General features: G+C 41.4%; 1 protein-coding gene across 16 annotated transcripts in view; it reads right to left on the reverse strand.

The window, feature by feature from the left end:
* The window catches only part of DLGAP1 (DLG associated protein 1), a gene marked incomplete at both ends in the record, with an annotated part of 319,449 nt that overhangs the window by 104,512 nt on the left and 199,876 nt on the right, over positions 1-15,061 (reverse strand). The window lies entirely within an intron of this gene.

Consider the following 15,061-nt stretch of genomic DNA (forward strand, 5'->3'; position numbering starts at 1 on the left):
GACCTCCTGAGTGTCTTCATCTCCCCACTAGTACCATTTGGGAGCGTTTTTCACTTAAGTAAGGGATCTGACGTGTGTTTAGATGAAACAAAGGCCGAGTCTCAATAGTCTGAACAACTGTGTCTGTAGATAAATCATGCTGGATGATGGATTGATGAAACTTCACTAAAAAAGACACCAAGGTCTAATATTTCCTACTTAAATTGTGTTTAGAGATCATTTGCTACGTGTTGGGACAGGGTTTCTGTTGAAATACATAACAGGTGGTTAAAAATCATGGTGTGATACGGCAACATCCTTTTCTGGGGTGATTGGACCTGAGGCCATTTCTGGTCTCCTGGGTTCAGTGTTCCCATCCCCTGCAGGTCAGTGGAGGGGCTGAGCTTGTCAAATTTTTCACGAAGCAAATAGACACTACCCTTGATTGGATATTCATGTGCCTTTTTGGTGAATTGAAAGGTGAAAATACTAAACTAAATTAGACCTGGTCCAATAGTTTGATTTTGAAAGTTTCTTTTTTTATAAGTCATAATTATAAATAAACAAATATTTCCCAAACCCTGTGTGATAGCCATGATACCTTAGGGCTGAAAAAACAAAGTCTACAGTTTCATTGGGTTGAAATTCTGGTTCTCTTGCAAACAGGCGGAGTCTTAAAGGAAAAATGGAAACAAAACCCTTTTTCATACTGGCAAACCGAACTGCTATCAGCTTGAGCACACGCTGATTTTAACAGATTCTGTTCACAAAGAGACAAACTCGCTCTCCTTTATAACTTTCTGAAAAAAACTGCTTTTAAGTTACCAGTCGAATTTCATCTTTCCTGTGGAACCAGTAATGTCTGGTCAATGTTTAACAAGGGACTCTCCAGAGGAAAAAGTGTGCCTGTATTATGTGTATATATTATGAGTTTTACTGATATAAATGATATACACAAACTATACATAATAGTAAAATATACCGTCTTCTTTATTGCAAGTTCCATATAGCCAATAGATTCTCACAGAATACTTCTGTTGATTTGGGCCCAACTCTTGTATTCATAGCCAGCAAATCAATCATGATTTGACAAAATCATGCACTGAATTTCATCCCAGTTTGCTCTTTTCCCAATAAATTCATTATCATTATATCTTTTATGTGAGCTGCTATTAAACTATTTTTCACTTTTGTATAAATTATTTTCATTAGATTAAAACTCTTTCAACATCAACACTATGTAAATACTCCCACTAAGGCCTATGTCGAGGTACCAGCTTGGATGTCAATGAACGTGGCTTTGGGAAGAGATGGGTAGTAGCAAAACCATCATGTAGTATTTCACCACACACGGACAGGAGACATAAAAAACCCCAAGAGCATGGATAGTAAGATGTAGTCAAACGATTAGAAGTAAAGAGTTTTAGGTATTTATTAACATAATTTGTTTTTTAACATAATTATAATTGGAAGTTTGCCTAATTTGATTTGTAATAATGGCTATGTTTAATAATGGACTTAGAAAATTCCCGACAATGTAACAATTGGCTTTTGCCAGATGGTATGAACCAGGTCTGACACACCATGGCCATAACTGATGTTTCTTTCTACTCAGGGCCAGAGAAGAAAATCTTGACCTTCCAAATACTTTCTGAGATATTCACAAAAGTGGCTGTAATTTAACCAAACAAGCCAAATGTGAATAAGCTGAGCATTTACTATTATTTTGCCAGTAATTTCACAACCTCTTAAACCTGCCATACGCAAAAATATACTATACATAGGTCACCTTGGAAATAACAGTCATTGACCATCAACTAAGAACACAAGCTAAACGGTTTTGGCATTCTTTTGGTCAGGCAACCATGCCAAGAGGTATGAGTCATTGGCTTAGTAAGCAATGATCCTGTCTTTTTTAAACTGTGGAATCTTTATGCAGGAAACCAGGTCGGAATATTGATTTTTTTCCAGCCATGTTTATTTTTGTGCGCAACTATGGTGTCAGCAACTCTCACTCAAATGAAAGGACAACAGTGCGATCTAATCAGTGTGTAGAAACAGGCTTGATGCAAGTAAAGCAAGAAAGTCTAAAGAATTTCTTATGGGAGATGTGGGTGGTGGTGGATGGGAGCCCAGGAATGCATTTATAGAGTAAGGGATAAAAAGGTCCATTAAAAAAAAAATTCGGACTTTAGAACTCTAAGTGTAAACATTATTTTAACAAAAACATTAGTGATTTGTTACTCCATATGTACTTCTCTTATTTTTTTAAACCCCAAATCAAGCTTTTCCCTATAGCAAGATAGGCTTTTATATTGCAAGGTTAACTATGTTATAGTGAAAATCTAGAATTGGCTAAATCTGGTTAGGTAGCTAATATTAACATTATACAAAAACTTATAGAACGAGAAGCTATTTCCTTTATCTTAAAATAGAAATATTAAAAAAATGAATATTTAAGAAATGATTGATGTTGGTGCTGAAAAGCTACACGTAGCATCGCTGACTTCTAGGACACACAGTAGACATTGTCTGGTGACTGGCTGACATTGACATTGCCTGGAATTCAGGGTGAGCCGGAACACATACATATATGTATATATACACACAGTGGAGCCTACCCATCCCCTCTCCCCCATTGAAATCTTCATAGTCCACCGAAATGTTTTTTCCACCTAATGACTCACCTCAGTTGATCTAAAGTAATTCTTAGGAGAAAGGGTCAGGTTAAAATAATTCATGCTAAAGTGTGAATGACTAGGACTCGCTAAAACCCTGCAGTGACATCTCATTATTGTTAAAATGCTCATCAAATGTTTAACCCTGGCCAATGAAGCCCTATGTGATGTATTCCTGCTTATTTTCTTATTTCTTCTACTTCATTTCAGGTGACTTTCTCCCTCACTCAAATGCTTTAGCCGCTTGGTTTTCTCTCTGTACTTTGCAGTGCTAATTCCTTTTTGTCCCCGCTCCACCCCTACTTGCTGCTCCCTCCATCTTGAATGCTCTCCCCCAAACTGCTGGATCTTCCCACAGCTAGCTCTTTCTCTTCATTCAACTTTTACTTCAAATGTCACTTTCTCGAAGAATCCTTCCTTGATTACTGTATTTATACAGTAAGAATTCTCTGGCCCATCTCTCTCTTTTATTTATTTATTTGTTTTTTTGCGGTACGCGGGCCTCTCACTGTTGTGGCCTCTCCCGCTGCGGAGCACAGGCTCCGGACGCGCAGGCTCAGCGGCCATGGCTCACGGGCCCAGCCGCTCCGCGGCATGTGGGATCTTCCCGGACCGGGGCACGAACCCACATCCCCTGCATCGGCAGATGGACTCTCAACCACTGCGCCGCCAGGGAAGCTCCCTTATTTTTTTTTTTTTATAGCAATTATCACTACTTAAAGATTATCTCATTGATTTAGTGTTTGGTTCTTTGTTTTGGGCTGTTTTTCCTCATTAGAACGTGAGCAGAATGAGAACGGGAACCTGGTCTTTCTTGCTTGCTGCTGTAACTCCCTTGACCAGAACAGTGCGTGGCATACAGTACATACTTAATCAATATTTATCAGACGAATAAGTGATATTTGCCAAGTGTTTCCAGGTGTCTTCAAAGAAAATCTGATCAATCCCAGCAAGTGTAATTCAAACATGTTATCTTAATTGTGGATATCATTGAACAGAATCCTAGGTTTTATTCTGTTGACCACTGACTATTTCAGGAGCCACTTTTTTTTTTTTTTTTTTTTTTTTTCCCGTTACACGGGCCTCTCACTGCTGTGGCCTCTCCCATTGTGAAGCACAGGCTCCGGACGCGCAGGCTCAGCGGCCATGGCTCGTGGGCCCAGCCGCTCCACGGCATGTGGGATCCTCCCGGACCGGGGCACGAACCTGCGTCCCCTGCATCGGCAGGCGGACTCTCAACCACTGCGCCACCAGGGAAGCCCCAACCACTGACTATTTCTATTCAGAGGCTGGTCTTCATGGAGATTAGTGAACATTGATGTGTGGAGTGAATACACATAAATTACAGTAGAGATTAGGTTTCAGGATTATAATGTAAAAAGCCCCCAAGAAGTAAGTTTAGCAATGTTAGGTTTAGGGTTACGGTTAGGGTTAGGGTTAGGGTTAGGGCTATGGTTAGCGTTAGGGTTGGAAGCAAGATTATGCCCTAAGTGGACTTCAAGGAGTATTAGCTAATTGATTTTATATCCAAATATCTCTAGAATCTGCAGTTTTCTTGCCTCTACTGTCATTACCCCAGGCCACATTGCCATAGTAATGTTCACAGGAATCTGTATGATAAGATATGGATTGAGAAAGAGGAACAAAGAAAGAGCCATTCTGTTTTTAATAACCACCTTCCAATGCATTCTTTTTTTTGGCCGTGCCTTGTGGCACGTGGGATCTCAGTTCCCCTGAACAGGGATTGAACCCTGTGCCCCCTGCATTGGAAGCACGGAGTCTTAACCACTGGACCATCAAGGAAGTCCCTCAGTGCATTCTTATACTGCAGCTGGAGTGATCTTTTCAAAAGGCAAGTCCAATTATGTGATATCCTCTCCCTTTTAAAATTCTTAAATGGCTTGTCATTACTTTTAAGATAAAAGCCTTTATTCAAAAGCCTTAACATGACTTGCAAAGCCCTACATGATGTCACCCATAGTGGAATAAAAATGGTCACAAATTCTTCCGTACACCTCCCATAGAGAGAGGTGGGTTATGTCCCCTCTTCTTGAATCAGGGCCAGCTCTGAGACTGCTTTGACCATTAAAAGTACAGTGGAAGTGATACTCTCCCAATGTCTGTGCCCAGGCTTTATGAAACAGGCAGCCTCTTTTTTTCTGTCTCTGGAAACCCTGACATACCAGGTTGGAAGCCCTAAGACTGCTGTGATGGGGAGACCAGGTTTAGACATTCTAACTAACAACATCTGCTGAGGGAAGAAGCTAGAAGGCCTTGAGGAGACTGCTGGTGAAAGCTAGGAAGACAGGGAAAACTTGCCACCGTCCTCCCAAACTGGGAGACTAGAGAAAAGGCAACTCTTCTGATGTAGAGACAGGGCGCTTGGCAACGTTGTCACCTGTAGTAACATGGAAAATAAAAAAAATACCTGATGAATTCATAGATTTTAGTAAGGAGATTTGCAGGTAGAATGCTTAAAGTTCCAGTTGGTTCTTTAAAAAAGTTGCATATGATAATGTATAAAGAAAGATGAGTTAAAAAAAGGAACTGTTCAGTTTTCAAGCAAAATTTAGAAGAAATATATAGAGCTAGTACTTGTTGGTTTAAAAAAAGATAAAATGGTTTCACATTCCTAGTTTTGTCAAAGGCAAGAGGCTCTCAACTTAGGAATTGACTGATGGTGGAGATCATCTCAAGCGTGTGGCCATAAGACCCTTTTTTATGCCTTCAGAAAGACTTAAGTGTGCTCAAGCTTCTAAAAGAGACAAAAATTCTTCTAAGAATCCTAAGGGTGTTTTCCCACGGCACCCTGACTCTGAGCCCAGGCCAAAGAAGGGATTGTCTTGAGGAGAATTGTGGATGTGTGTTTTGTCTAATAGAGTGAAGTCTAATAAGATTCATAGGAGACCCACAAAGATTTCAAGAGGAGTGTATTAATGTACACATTATCAGCTTGGATAAAAATGGGCAGAGGTAGTTCAAAGTGGAAGAGTCTTTAAAGCCTCCAAACATCTATGGGCAGGAGATAGGCTGAGAAGATTATTCAGTGGCAAATGCCGTTTCTTATGTGCTAAGGACTAAATTGTGTTCCCCTCGCCCCTTCCCCAAATTCATACGTTGAAGCCCTAACTAACCCCTAATGTGATGGCATTTGGAGGTAGGGCCTTTGGCAGTTACTTAGGTCTAGATAAGGTCATGAGGGTGGGGCTCCCATGGTGGGATTAGTGCCTTTGAAAGAAGAGGGAGAGAAATATATTACTCTCCCTCTCCACATGTATGCACTGAGGAAAGGCCATGTGAGCACACAGCAAAGTGTCCATTTACAAGACAGGAAGACAGTCCTCACCAGATCCTGACCATGCTGGCACCCTGATTTCAGACTTCCAGGCTTCAGAAGTGTAAGAAATAACTATCTGTTGTTTAAGCCATCCAGTCTATGGTATTTTGTTATGGCAGCTCGAGCTAACTAAGACATTATGGAAACAGGATAACTTAGGAGGTATGACCGAGAGTTTTCAGGGTGGCAACCAGAACTGCAGAGAGTCAGGGAGCAGGACTGGGCCCTCCAAGTCAAGGACCTGGCAGTATGTGGATTTCAGAACTGCTCCAGGCCAGTGATTGCTCTGTGCCTCCTTTTCCTCCACTCTTTGAATGAGAATGCTCACTGCATTGATCTCACCTCTGTACCATCCGTATATGCTGGGTTGGTATGTGTGTGTATGGTGGGGGTATTATACTTTTCATTTCAGTTCACAAGTCTTCATATTGAGAGCAGCTGTACTAGAGAGCTATATCAAAGATGCCTTATCAGCACTTGACCCTTATTTAGATGGTAAGAACCTGGACCTCAAACTTGAACTTAATGCCATAATAAGATGACTTTTCTGGACGGCTTTAGGAGTGAGTACATTTTGCCTACAGGGGAATGTAAATAGTTCGTGTCCAATGGTGAACCATGGCTGACTAAAGATAGCCACAAATTATTTGAAACTGTTCCCATTGAGAACAGTTGTTCCCCTTGACCTGGGTGGGCTCTGTGACTGCTCTAACCAATAGAATACGGTGAAAATGATGCTATCTTGGCCCGGCCTTAATAGTTCCTGTCTCCCGCCCGGGCGCTCTCTCTGGGAGCCCTGAGCCGCCCTGTAAGACGTCTTAAAGCTGCAGTGCTGGAGGGGCCACTTACAGGTGCTCTGTTCAACAGCCCCAGCTGAACACACACCCCCAGCCCCCCGACATTGGAACTAAGGTACTATGTGAATAATGCCATCCCGGATCTCCTAGACCAGCCCAACCTCCAGCTGAATATGCAACAGAAGAACCATCCAGGTGAACCCTGTCTAAGTTCATGTCCCATAAGATCGTGGGGTATACGAAAGCAGTTGTTTTTAAGCTCCTTTGCTAAGTTTTGGAGTCATATGTTATGTAGCAACAGGTAACTGAACCTGAGCCCAAATTCTCTGACCTTACCTGGCATCTCAGCCCTTAGCAATCGGTACTCCGGTCACACCACGCTTTAGGTCTCTGAATATTAACATGTGCCCTCTGTCACTCTTCCTGATCTTCCAGCTCTTAGCTTATGAGGATTTTCTCAGGGAAGTTCTCCCTGACCCTCTAAATTAGTTCCTTTGTTACAGTAGATTCTCCTGCAAAAACTGTGTTTCTTTCAGAGCAATTATCTCTGTGATTATTTCATGAATGCCAGCTTCCACTTCTAGATTGTGAGCAAGACACTTTGATCAACGATTTCCAGAGTCAAGTAGTGTGTCTGGACCCAGTGCTGAATAAATATTTAAGTAGATGAATGGAAATATTTGATGCAGCTGATAAGGACTCCTTCCTCACCGGAGAATCTAGTAACTGTGTCACTATTCTTCTCTCTCACACATTGTGAACTTTTGGATTCAAAGTTGTTGTAACTGAGGAAAGACAATGTGACTTAATATCTGTCTGTGATGGCAGCTCAGCACAACTGAAGTTGCTGAAGTTCCTTTTGGTCACTGCTATGCAGAGAAGAGGAAGCTGAAAATTGCTTCTGTGTGTGTGTGGGCACAGGAGAGCAGAGGAAAAAAAACTGTCCGTGTTCTCACATTTATGTCTTTGCTGGAAATTAGGGAGCTCTCCTGAGAATTTAAGAAAGTTGTGGGTACTCAACTTTCTAAATGATTTCCAAATTTAAGTTTAGAAATAATTTCTTACTAGATTGTGAGCTCTTTTCTGCCCTACCCCTTCATCCAAAACTGTGGCCGGAAAGAACTGCAGGAGGACTGATGTCTGGGTAGATTCTATACCGTCCATTACCTCTGCTTCCAAGACTATTTTCTAAATATCTAATTTGCAGTCTACTGTTTTTTTAAAAATGTATTTCCGTACTTATTGAGTCTTGTTCATGTGGAAAATAGATGGGTCCACTGGAAACTGTCTTTCTTAAAATTTTTCTGCTGTTTCCTTAAGTCCTTAGTCTGTCATTTTTGCTGTATGTGATAAGGTCCCTATAAATGTCCTTAAAATGTCCATTTCATAATTTTAAAAGGATTTTCCTTTGCCTCGTTATAGTTCTCTTAACAGTAGTCTCCAAATAGGCCTATGTACAATATTAAAATTTTTTAAAAATTATTTTTTGGCCATGCTGCGCGGCTTGCGGTATCTTCTTTCCCTGACCAGGGATTGAACCCAGGTCCAAGGCAGTGAAAGCCCGAGTCTTAACCACTGGACTGGCAGGGAATTCCCTACAATATATATATATATTTTTCCTATAATATATTTTTTAAGAGGGTTTAGTAGGGCTCCAATCAGAGAAAAGAAGACCTCCATTTACGCATAATATTCATAATATAATTTAAAGAAAACACTCCCCAAATGGCAGGGTTACTATGTAGACCGACATAACCCACCTCCTCTGAGCGCGTTCACACACTCTGGGACGTTGTCCATTTCCATGGCTCTGATTTGTCCTCCCTCCCTAAGCGCACAATACCGTACTTGTCCCTTTTGAACGTGTAACAGATTAAAGAGCTGGGCAGGAGGCAGATGTAGACACACCTTTGATCTCTCATCCTTGGGGCTTAAGGGAGGGCACACACCTGGCGGCTGCTGAGCCAGAAACAGAACACAGGCCCGATTGGAATTACCTTCAAGGGAGCCGCAGCTCCGCCAAAGAGGCAGCTGGGTACGCTGCAAGGACGCGGAGGGAGGAGAGCCCACGATGGGCTGAGGACGCAATAGAGTCCCAGCCGTGTGAATTCGGGCTAGCTGGGGGCTGGTTAGATTTCTTAGGCAGAGTACTGGGAAGATCAGGCAGCTGTATTGAGAAAAAATTTGAAGAAATTCTTTTGCAAATAATATTGCAAAACGTTCAGCTGTGCACAAATGCTGAAAGGCAATTTTGACGGCAATTCGGGAAGCTTTCGAAGAAACGATTTTTAAAAGTTTTTTTTTTTCCTTAGCGAAACTCTTCTTTTTATTAAGGATTTCACCTTTGCACCAGGATGCTTTAAAAGTTCGTAGTCAAAACAAGATCTGGAGCGTTTCCTGTGATTTTTGGTGAAACCGCATTGCCCCCTGGTGTTTGCGTGCTGTTTTACACCATCACGTGGAAAGCCCGGAGAATGCCCGTCAAGCTGTGCAAGGATGCTGCTTCCAGTCTTATCCGGGGTCACAGAATATAGACATGGTTTGACAAAACATGGAATGAAATTTTAAAATTCAGATTATTTTCTTCTCCACCCTCTGCGGAATCTTCGAGACTTCCGAATAGCTTTTAAAAGAAATTGATCAGATTCTAATCTGCCAGTTTTTTGTAAGTGGTCATATGAGTGGCCGCTGCACACTTAACCCATTTTTCAGAACCAACTCAAATATCTCCTGTGTTGTAAAACCTTTCCTGGCGTCTCCTCTGCATTTTGTACACACCCGAACTGTCCTGCCTCTCTCTGCCTTCATGCTTCTCTCTCTGATGGAAACTTGAAAGGGAGGATTATACCTGATTTATATTTGTATCCACCGTGACTAGCACAGTGCACAGTGCCTGGCAGAGTATGTGTACAATGAAAATTTATTGTTTGTTGGTTGCATGTAACAATGCCGTTCACAAAAGGATCAAATACACTTCCTAATCAACAGCAGCTGAAAGTCAATATGGCCACAGAATTGGAGGCAGGAGAACATGGTCCTTGGATGGGACTTAGCGGGGGTCCTGAAGCTCCCTGAAACTGTGCAGGCACCATGTCCAATTATGGAGGAGAATGGTTAGAATAATCTAAAACTAGAATATATCTACCTCTAACAATCTAGAAATCTATACAATGGTTCAAACTTCTGTTTCCTCCCCCAGTGAACCTCTACTCTAAAAAGATCATGAGTATATTCATTATCACCAGTTCAATCACAAACTTCTTTGGGGAAGACATTTCTGGGAGTAAGTGTAAAGCTGCCGGATGATACTATTGAAGATACTGGGGCATGTTGACTGAGTCCATCATTCCTGAGCTGAGTGATAATGAGAGGGAAACATTGGGGTCTAGGGCAGGTTATGAGTATCGAGAGGCACTCTGCAAAGGAACAGAAGCTGTGAATCAAGGGTACCTATACCTATGTATAATGTGATGGTGTTATTCTGCTTTAGATATCATCTTAGGGCAGACAAATGACCAGATCTGAAGGATCTATTACATTAGGATGGATCGAGAGAGTGATATTATTAGCAAGACTGCTTTTTAGGTTATAATATTGTCACATTAATACTATCCATAAAAGCTTCTTGAAGTCACTTATTATGCTTGTATTCAGTTAAAATAAAAAATTTCAAGGAAGCCCTCACAGTAGAGGCACGATTCATGGTTGTTAAGAGCTTGAATTTTGTTTTTTAATTATCACGTGCTAGTGACTTTATTATTATTATTATTCTTTGGCCGCACTATGCGGCTCGTGGGGATCTTAGTTCCCTGAACAGGGATCGAACCCAGCCCCCTGGTGCAGAGTCCTAACCACTGGACCACCAGGGAATTTCTAAGAGCTTCAATTTTGGAGTCAAACTGAACAGATACAAATACTGACTGCATCACTGACTAGCCATTTGACCCTTGGAAAGGTCATTAAACTTTTCTGTGTCTCAGTTTCCTCAGCGGTCAAAACGAGGATGCCACTAATAGCATAGACTGTCTGGTGTTGGTAAATGTCTGTGGTGTTTGTTGATGAAGAGGACAACGTGAGTTTCCCACTATGATTGACTAAGGGGTGATAAAAAAAAATTCTGTACTCTTGAAAAAGTCCGTTCTATGAGACATCATTAAAACCCCGAAATACAGAGGAATGTTCTAGGTAGTGAGGCTTCTCCAGTGCTGGTCTTATCCCTGAGGATGGCCTCAGTGCACACCTGGACTTCAGCACATCTCTGACACTTCTAGACCAGCATGACTCGGCCTCTGGAGTATGTTGGGACTCGAGATTGTCCATTCTCGCCTCATTCCAGTACAGAGCTCTGCCCTCAGGGCTAGCTCAGAGCCCGAATGGCTGCTAGCGGTGGGGGTCAAGGGCAGTCTACTTTGGCCCTGGTTCTTTCCAAAGGCATCTGGAATATGCTGCTGTGGCATAAAATTATTTCAAGCTGATGACGTTTGAGAATGGGTTTCTTTTTTTGAACTCTCTTATCTGCTTAAAAGTAGAGCCAGCTCGGTTGTCATAAATCCACTCTCCAGGAGTTCCTGCAACCAGGTAAGACTGATTCACCACCAGAGAAGAGAAATGTCACCACATTTAAGTGGATATTGTCATAAAACGATCATATCTCTCATCTCTCCTCCCCGGGGCCCATTTATCTTTTCTGAGTCATTGGTTACGTGCTTTTTCCTCCCCTTCCCCTAGTAAGAGGGTATATAAGCCTCAAATTCTAACTACCTTCTTGAGTTATATTTTTCTATGAATTCCCATATGTACCTGAATTAATCTCTGTGTTTTCTCTGGCTAATCTGTCTTTTGTCAGTTTAATTTGCAGGCCCCCAAGGAAAGAACATAAGAGGGTAGAGGGAAAATATTTCCTCCCCAACACATCCTTATATGGCTTTGCCCAAATATTGGACTCTGCTCCGCTAAATATCTACTCAGACCCTCAGAGCTAGCTTGGCTCCTTTCATCAGGATATTCTCAGTTTAAGGAGCTGTCCACCATCAATGAGAAACAGAATGCCCCATGATGTGTTATTATGCAAATATTACACATGTAGTATTTGATGTGTTAATATTTGTAAAGCCTCTTTGAACAACGGCTGACAAATACAAGTGCTAGGTAACGGTTAAGGAAAAATAAATATTCACTAGATTGTACAATCCCAGTCTTTAAGACAAAGCAAGGCAGACGAAGTCTAGTGTTCCAAGCCTTCTAGATTTCTTTTTCATTTTGCGCTGCATCTTTATAATCCCCCACATATGATGACGTAAAAAAGTGAATACTGTTAAGAAGGCTAAAACTTTTTTTTTTTTGAATAAATTTACTTATTTAGTTTTCACTGCGTTGGGTCTTCGTTGCTGTGAGCGGGCTTTCTCTAGTTGCGGAGAGGGGGGGCTGCTCTTTGTTGCAGCGTGAGGGCTTCTCATTGCAGTGGCTTCTTGTATTGTGGAGAATGGGCTTTATGTGCACGGGCTTCAGTAGTTGTGGCACGTGGGCTCAGTAGTTGTGGCTCGCGGTCTGTAGAGCGCAGGCTCAGTAGTTGTGGTGCATGGGCTGAGTTGCTCTGCGGCATGTGGGATCTTCCCGGACCAGAGCTGAAACCCATGTCCCCTGCATTGGCAGGCGGATTCTTAACCACTGTGCCACCAGGGAAATCCAAGAAAACTAAAACTTTTAAATTGTTGGAATAAGATAATCAAAGTGAGCTCATTTTAGCTAACTTCTGCCTTTTGAAGTCTAACTGAGAATGTCATTTTTAAACGTGTGCAAGGCATATTCAGACTTATACAAAATGGACTGGGGGGACAACTGGAGAGATAAATGGTGGTAATAATCACTAAATATGGTGCAAAATTATGCATCCTGGGGGAGCCTGGAAATGTATGTTCTCTTTCAAGAGGAGATGAGACAGAAAATTGAGCCTATAATGTGATTTCTAAAGGCATATGATCATCAGTGAGCTAAATGGGGCTTCCAGGGAATTCCACTGCGTTCCAAGCAAACCTGGCAACTGATAGCTTCCTGGACAGCTGTTTCTCCCATCTATCCCCCAAATTCTTTTTTGTTAGCTGTCGGCTAAATCTTTGTGTGAGTGCAAAAGCCACCCTGCAGAAACAAATTTGTCTTAGAGGTTTTCATTTTCATTTGGTAAGTGATGTGCAAACATTCTGATCGTCATTCTCAAAGTCTGCAGTGAAAATGCAAGGGTATGGTTTCTACAAGTGCAATCAAGCATAACGTTGTGTTATGTTTAGGAGAAATTTCTAAGTCATTTCTATTTCAATATCTGCAAATGTATAGAACAATTCTGCTTATATTAACCACATCCTGAAGTTAACAACTGACAACTGTCCGGTAAGCGAAATGGTCCATATTTGGTCTATAAACCATCTAACATTAACTTTTCCATAACTAAGCACATTGAAATCAAGGTCAGTCTATTAGTTTTATGTGAGGTTTTTTTTTTTTTTAATGAATTTATTTAGTTATTTATTTTTGGCTGCATTGGGTCTTCGTTGCTGTGTGCGGGCTTTCTCTAGTTGTGGTAAGCAGGGGCTACTCTTCGTTGAGCGGGCTTCTCACTGCGGTGGCTTCTCTTGTGCAGAGCATGGGCTCTAGGCACGCGGGCTTCAGTAGTTGTGGTGCACGGGCTTAGTGGCTCTGTGGCATGTGGGATCTTCCCAGACCAGGGCTTGAACCTGTGTCCCCTGCATTGGCAGAAGGATTCCTAACCACTGCACCACCAAGGAAATCCCATATGTTAGGTTTTTATATTAAGAACATCTATGTGTGGTGACGGATATTAACTAGACTTATTGTGGTGATCATTCAGCCACATATACGAGTATTGAATCATTACGTTGTACACCTGGAAATAACATGTTATATGTCAATTATACCTCAGAAAAGGACATCTGAAAAGGTTAAGCTGCTTGACTCTTGGTTGAAACCGTTTACTAGCCTCCCATTACAAAACTTTCAAAATCCTTAAGATGGTGTATGACATTCTGGGTTATCTGGGTCCGTCCTACTTCTTTTTTTTAACTTAGACCACGCACATCCCTCCTCCCCTCTCTCCCCACTACTAATCTCTGTGTTCCAGTGATGCTGGCTTTTTTCAGTTAACTTTTTCTTCTCATTCCTGGCCTTTGTCCTTTGCTGTTCCCTCACCTGGAACTCAAGGAAGATTTCCTTGAGGAAGGGGCAATGAATTTTCCCTGACCACACATTTCATAGTTGACCTAGAATCTTAACACCGTTATTTCTCTCTTTTCAGCACCCTATAACCATGGTAAACTATTATATGCATAAGCATTACAAAAAATCAAAAAGTCTCGATTATCTGCTCCTTGAAGTAGGGGCAGTTCCTGGGTGGGTGTTACTGCTGTGTCCTCAGGAGCAGTCCAGTGCTTGGCACACAGTAGGTGCTCAATAAATGCTTGATAAACATGGGAAGCAATTCTTTTTTTTTTTAAACATCTTTATTGGAGTATAATTGCTTTACAATGGTGTGTTAGTGTCTGCTGTATAACAAAGTGAATCACCTATACGTATACATATATCCCCACATCTCCTCCCTCTTGCATCTCCCTCCCACCCTCCCTATCCCACCCCTCTAGGTGGTCACAAAGCACCAAGCTGATCTCCCTGTGCTATGCGGCTGCTTGGGAAGCAATTCTTAATCCTACCTACTCTTAAATTGATAATTCATGCTTTTCTGCTTCATGACTGTACTTGAGCAGAAACGATAACCGTGTCATGGAAATAGATTATTTAAGTCCTAGATGGAGCCAGTTATTTCCCAAAGGTAGAAAACAGATTTTGAACTTGAACTCCCCAGGAGCTAACTTTCTAAACAGATATTTTCTCCCACATATCCTCATGCACTGCTTATGGGATTATAATTTGTAAGAGAACCTATACAAATATAGGCTTGATGAAATAATTCTACTCTCCATTTTTTAGAATTTATTTTGAAGAAATAATCATAGATGCTTTTGCCCTTGTCCCCATATAGTCTTAGTCCTAGCAGAGCAATAAGAAGAATTCTTTAAAAACCAAGATCATGTAACCCATTTGCTAAAACTCCTGTTTCACTTAGAGTAAGAAGCCAAATCCTTCCAATTGACAACAAAGTCCTGCGTTATTCATGTTATTTATGAATTTCATGTTATGCTCTTCAGAATTTTCTACAAGACGTATTTTTGTTCAGGAAATACAGAAGCATTATTAAAGATAGA

The sequence above is a fragment of the Leucopleurus acutus genome, assembly GCF_964270905.1.
Source record: "Leucopleurus acutus genome assembly, chromosome: 13".
Lineage (NCBI taxonomy): Eukaryota > Metazoa > Chordata > Mammalia > Artiodactyla > Delphinidae > Leucopleurus > Leucopleurus acutus.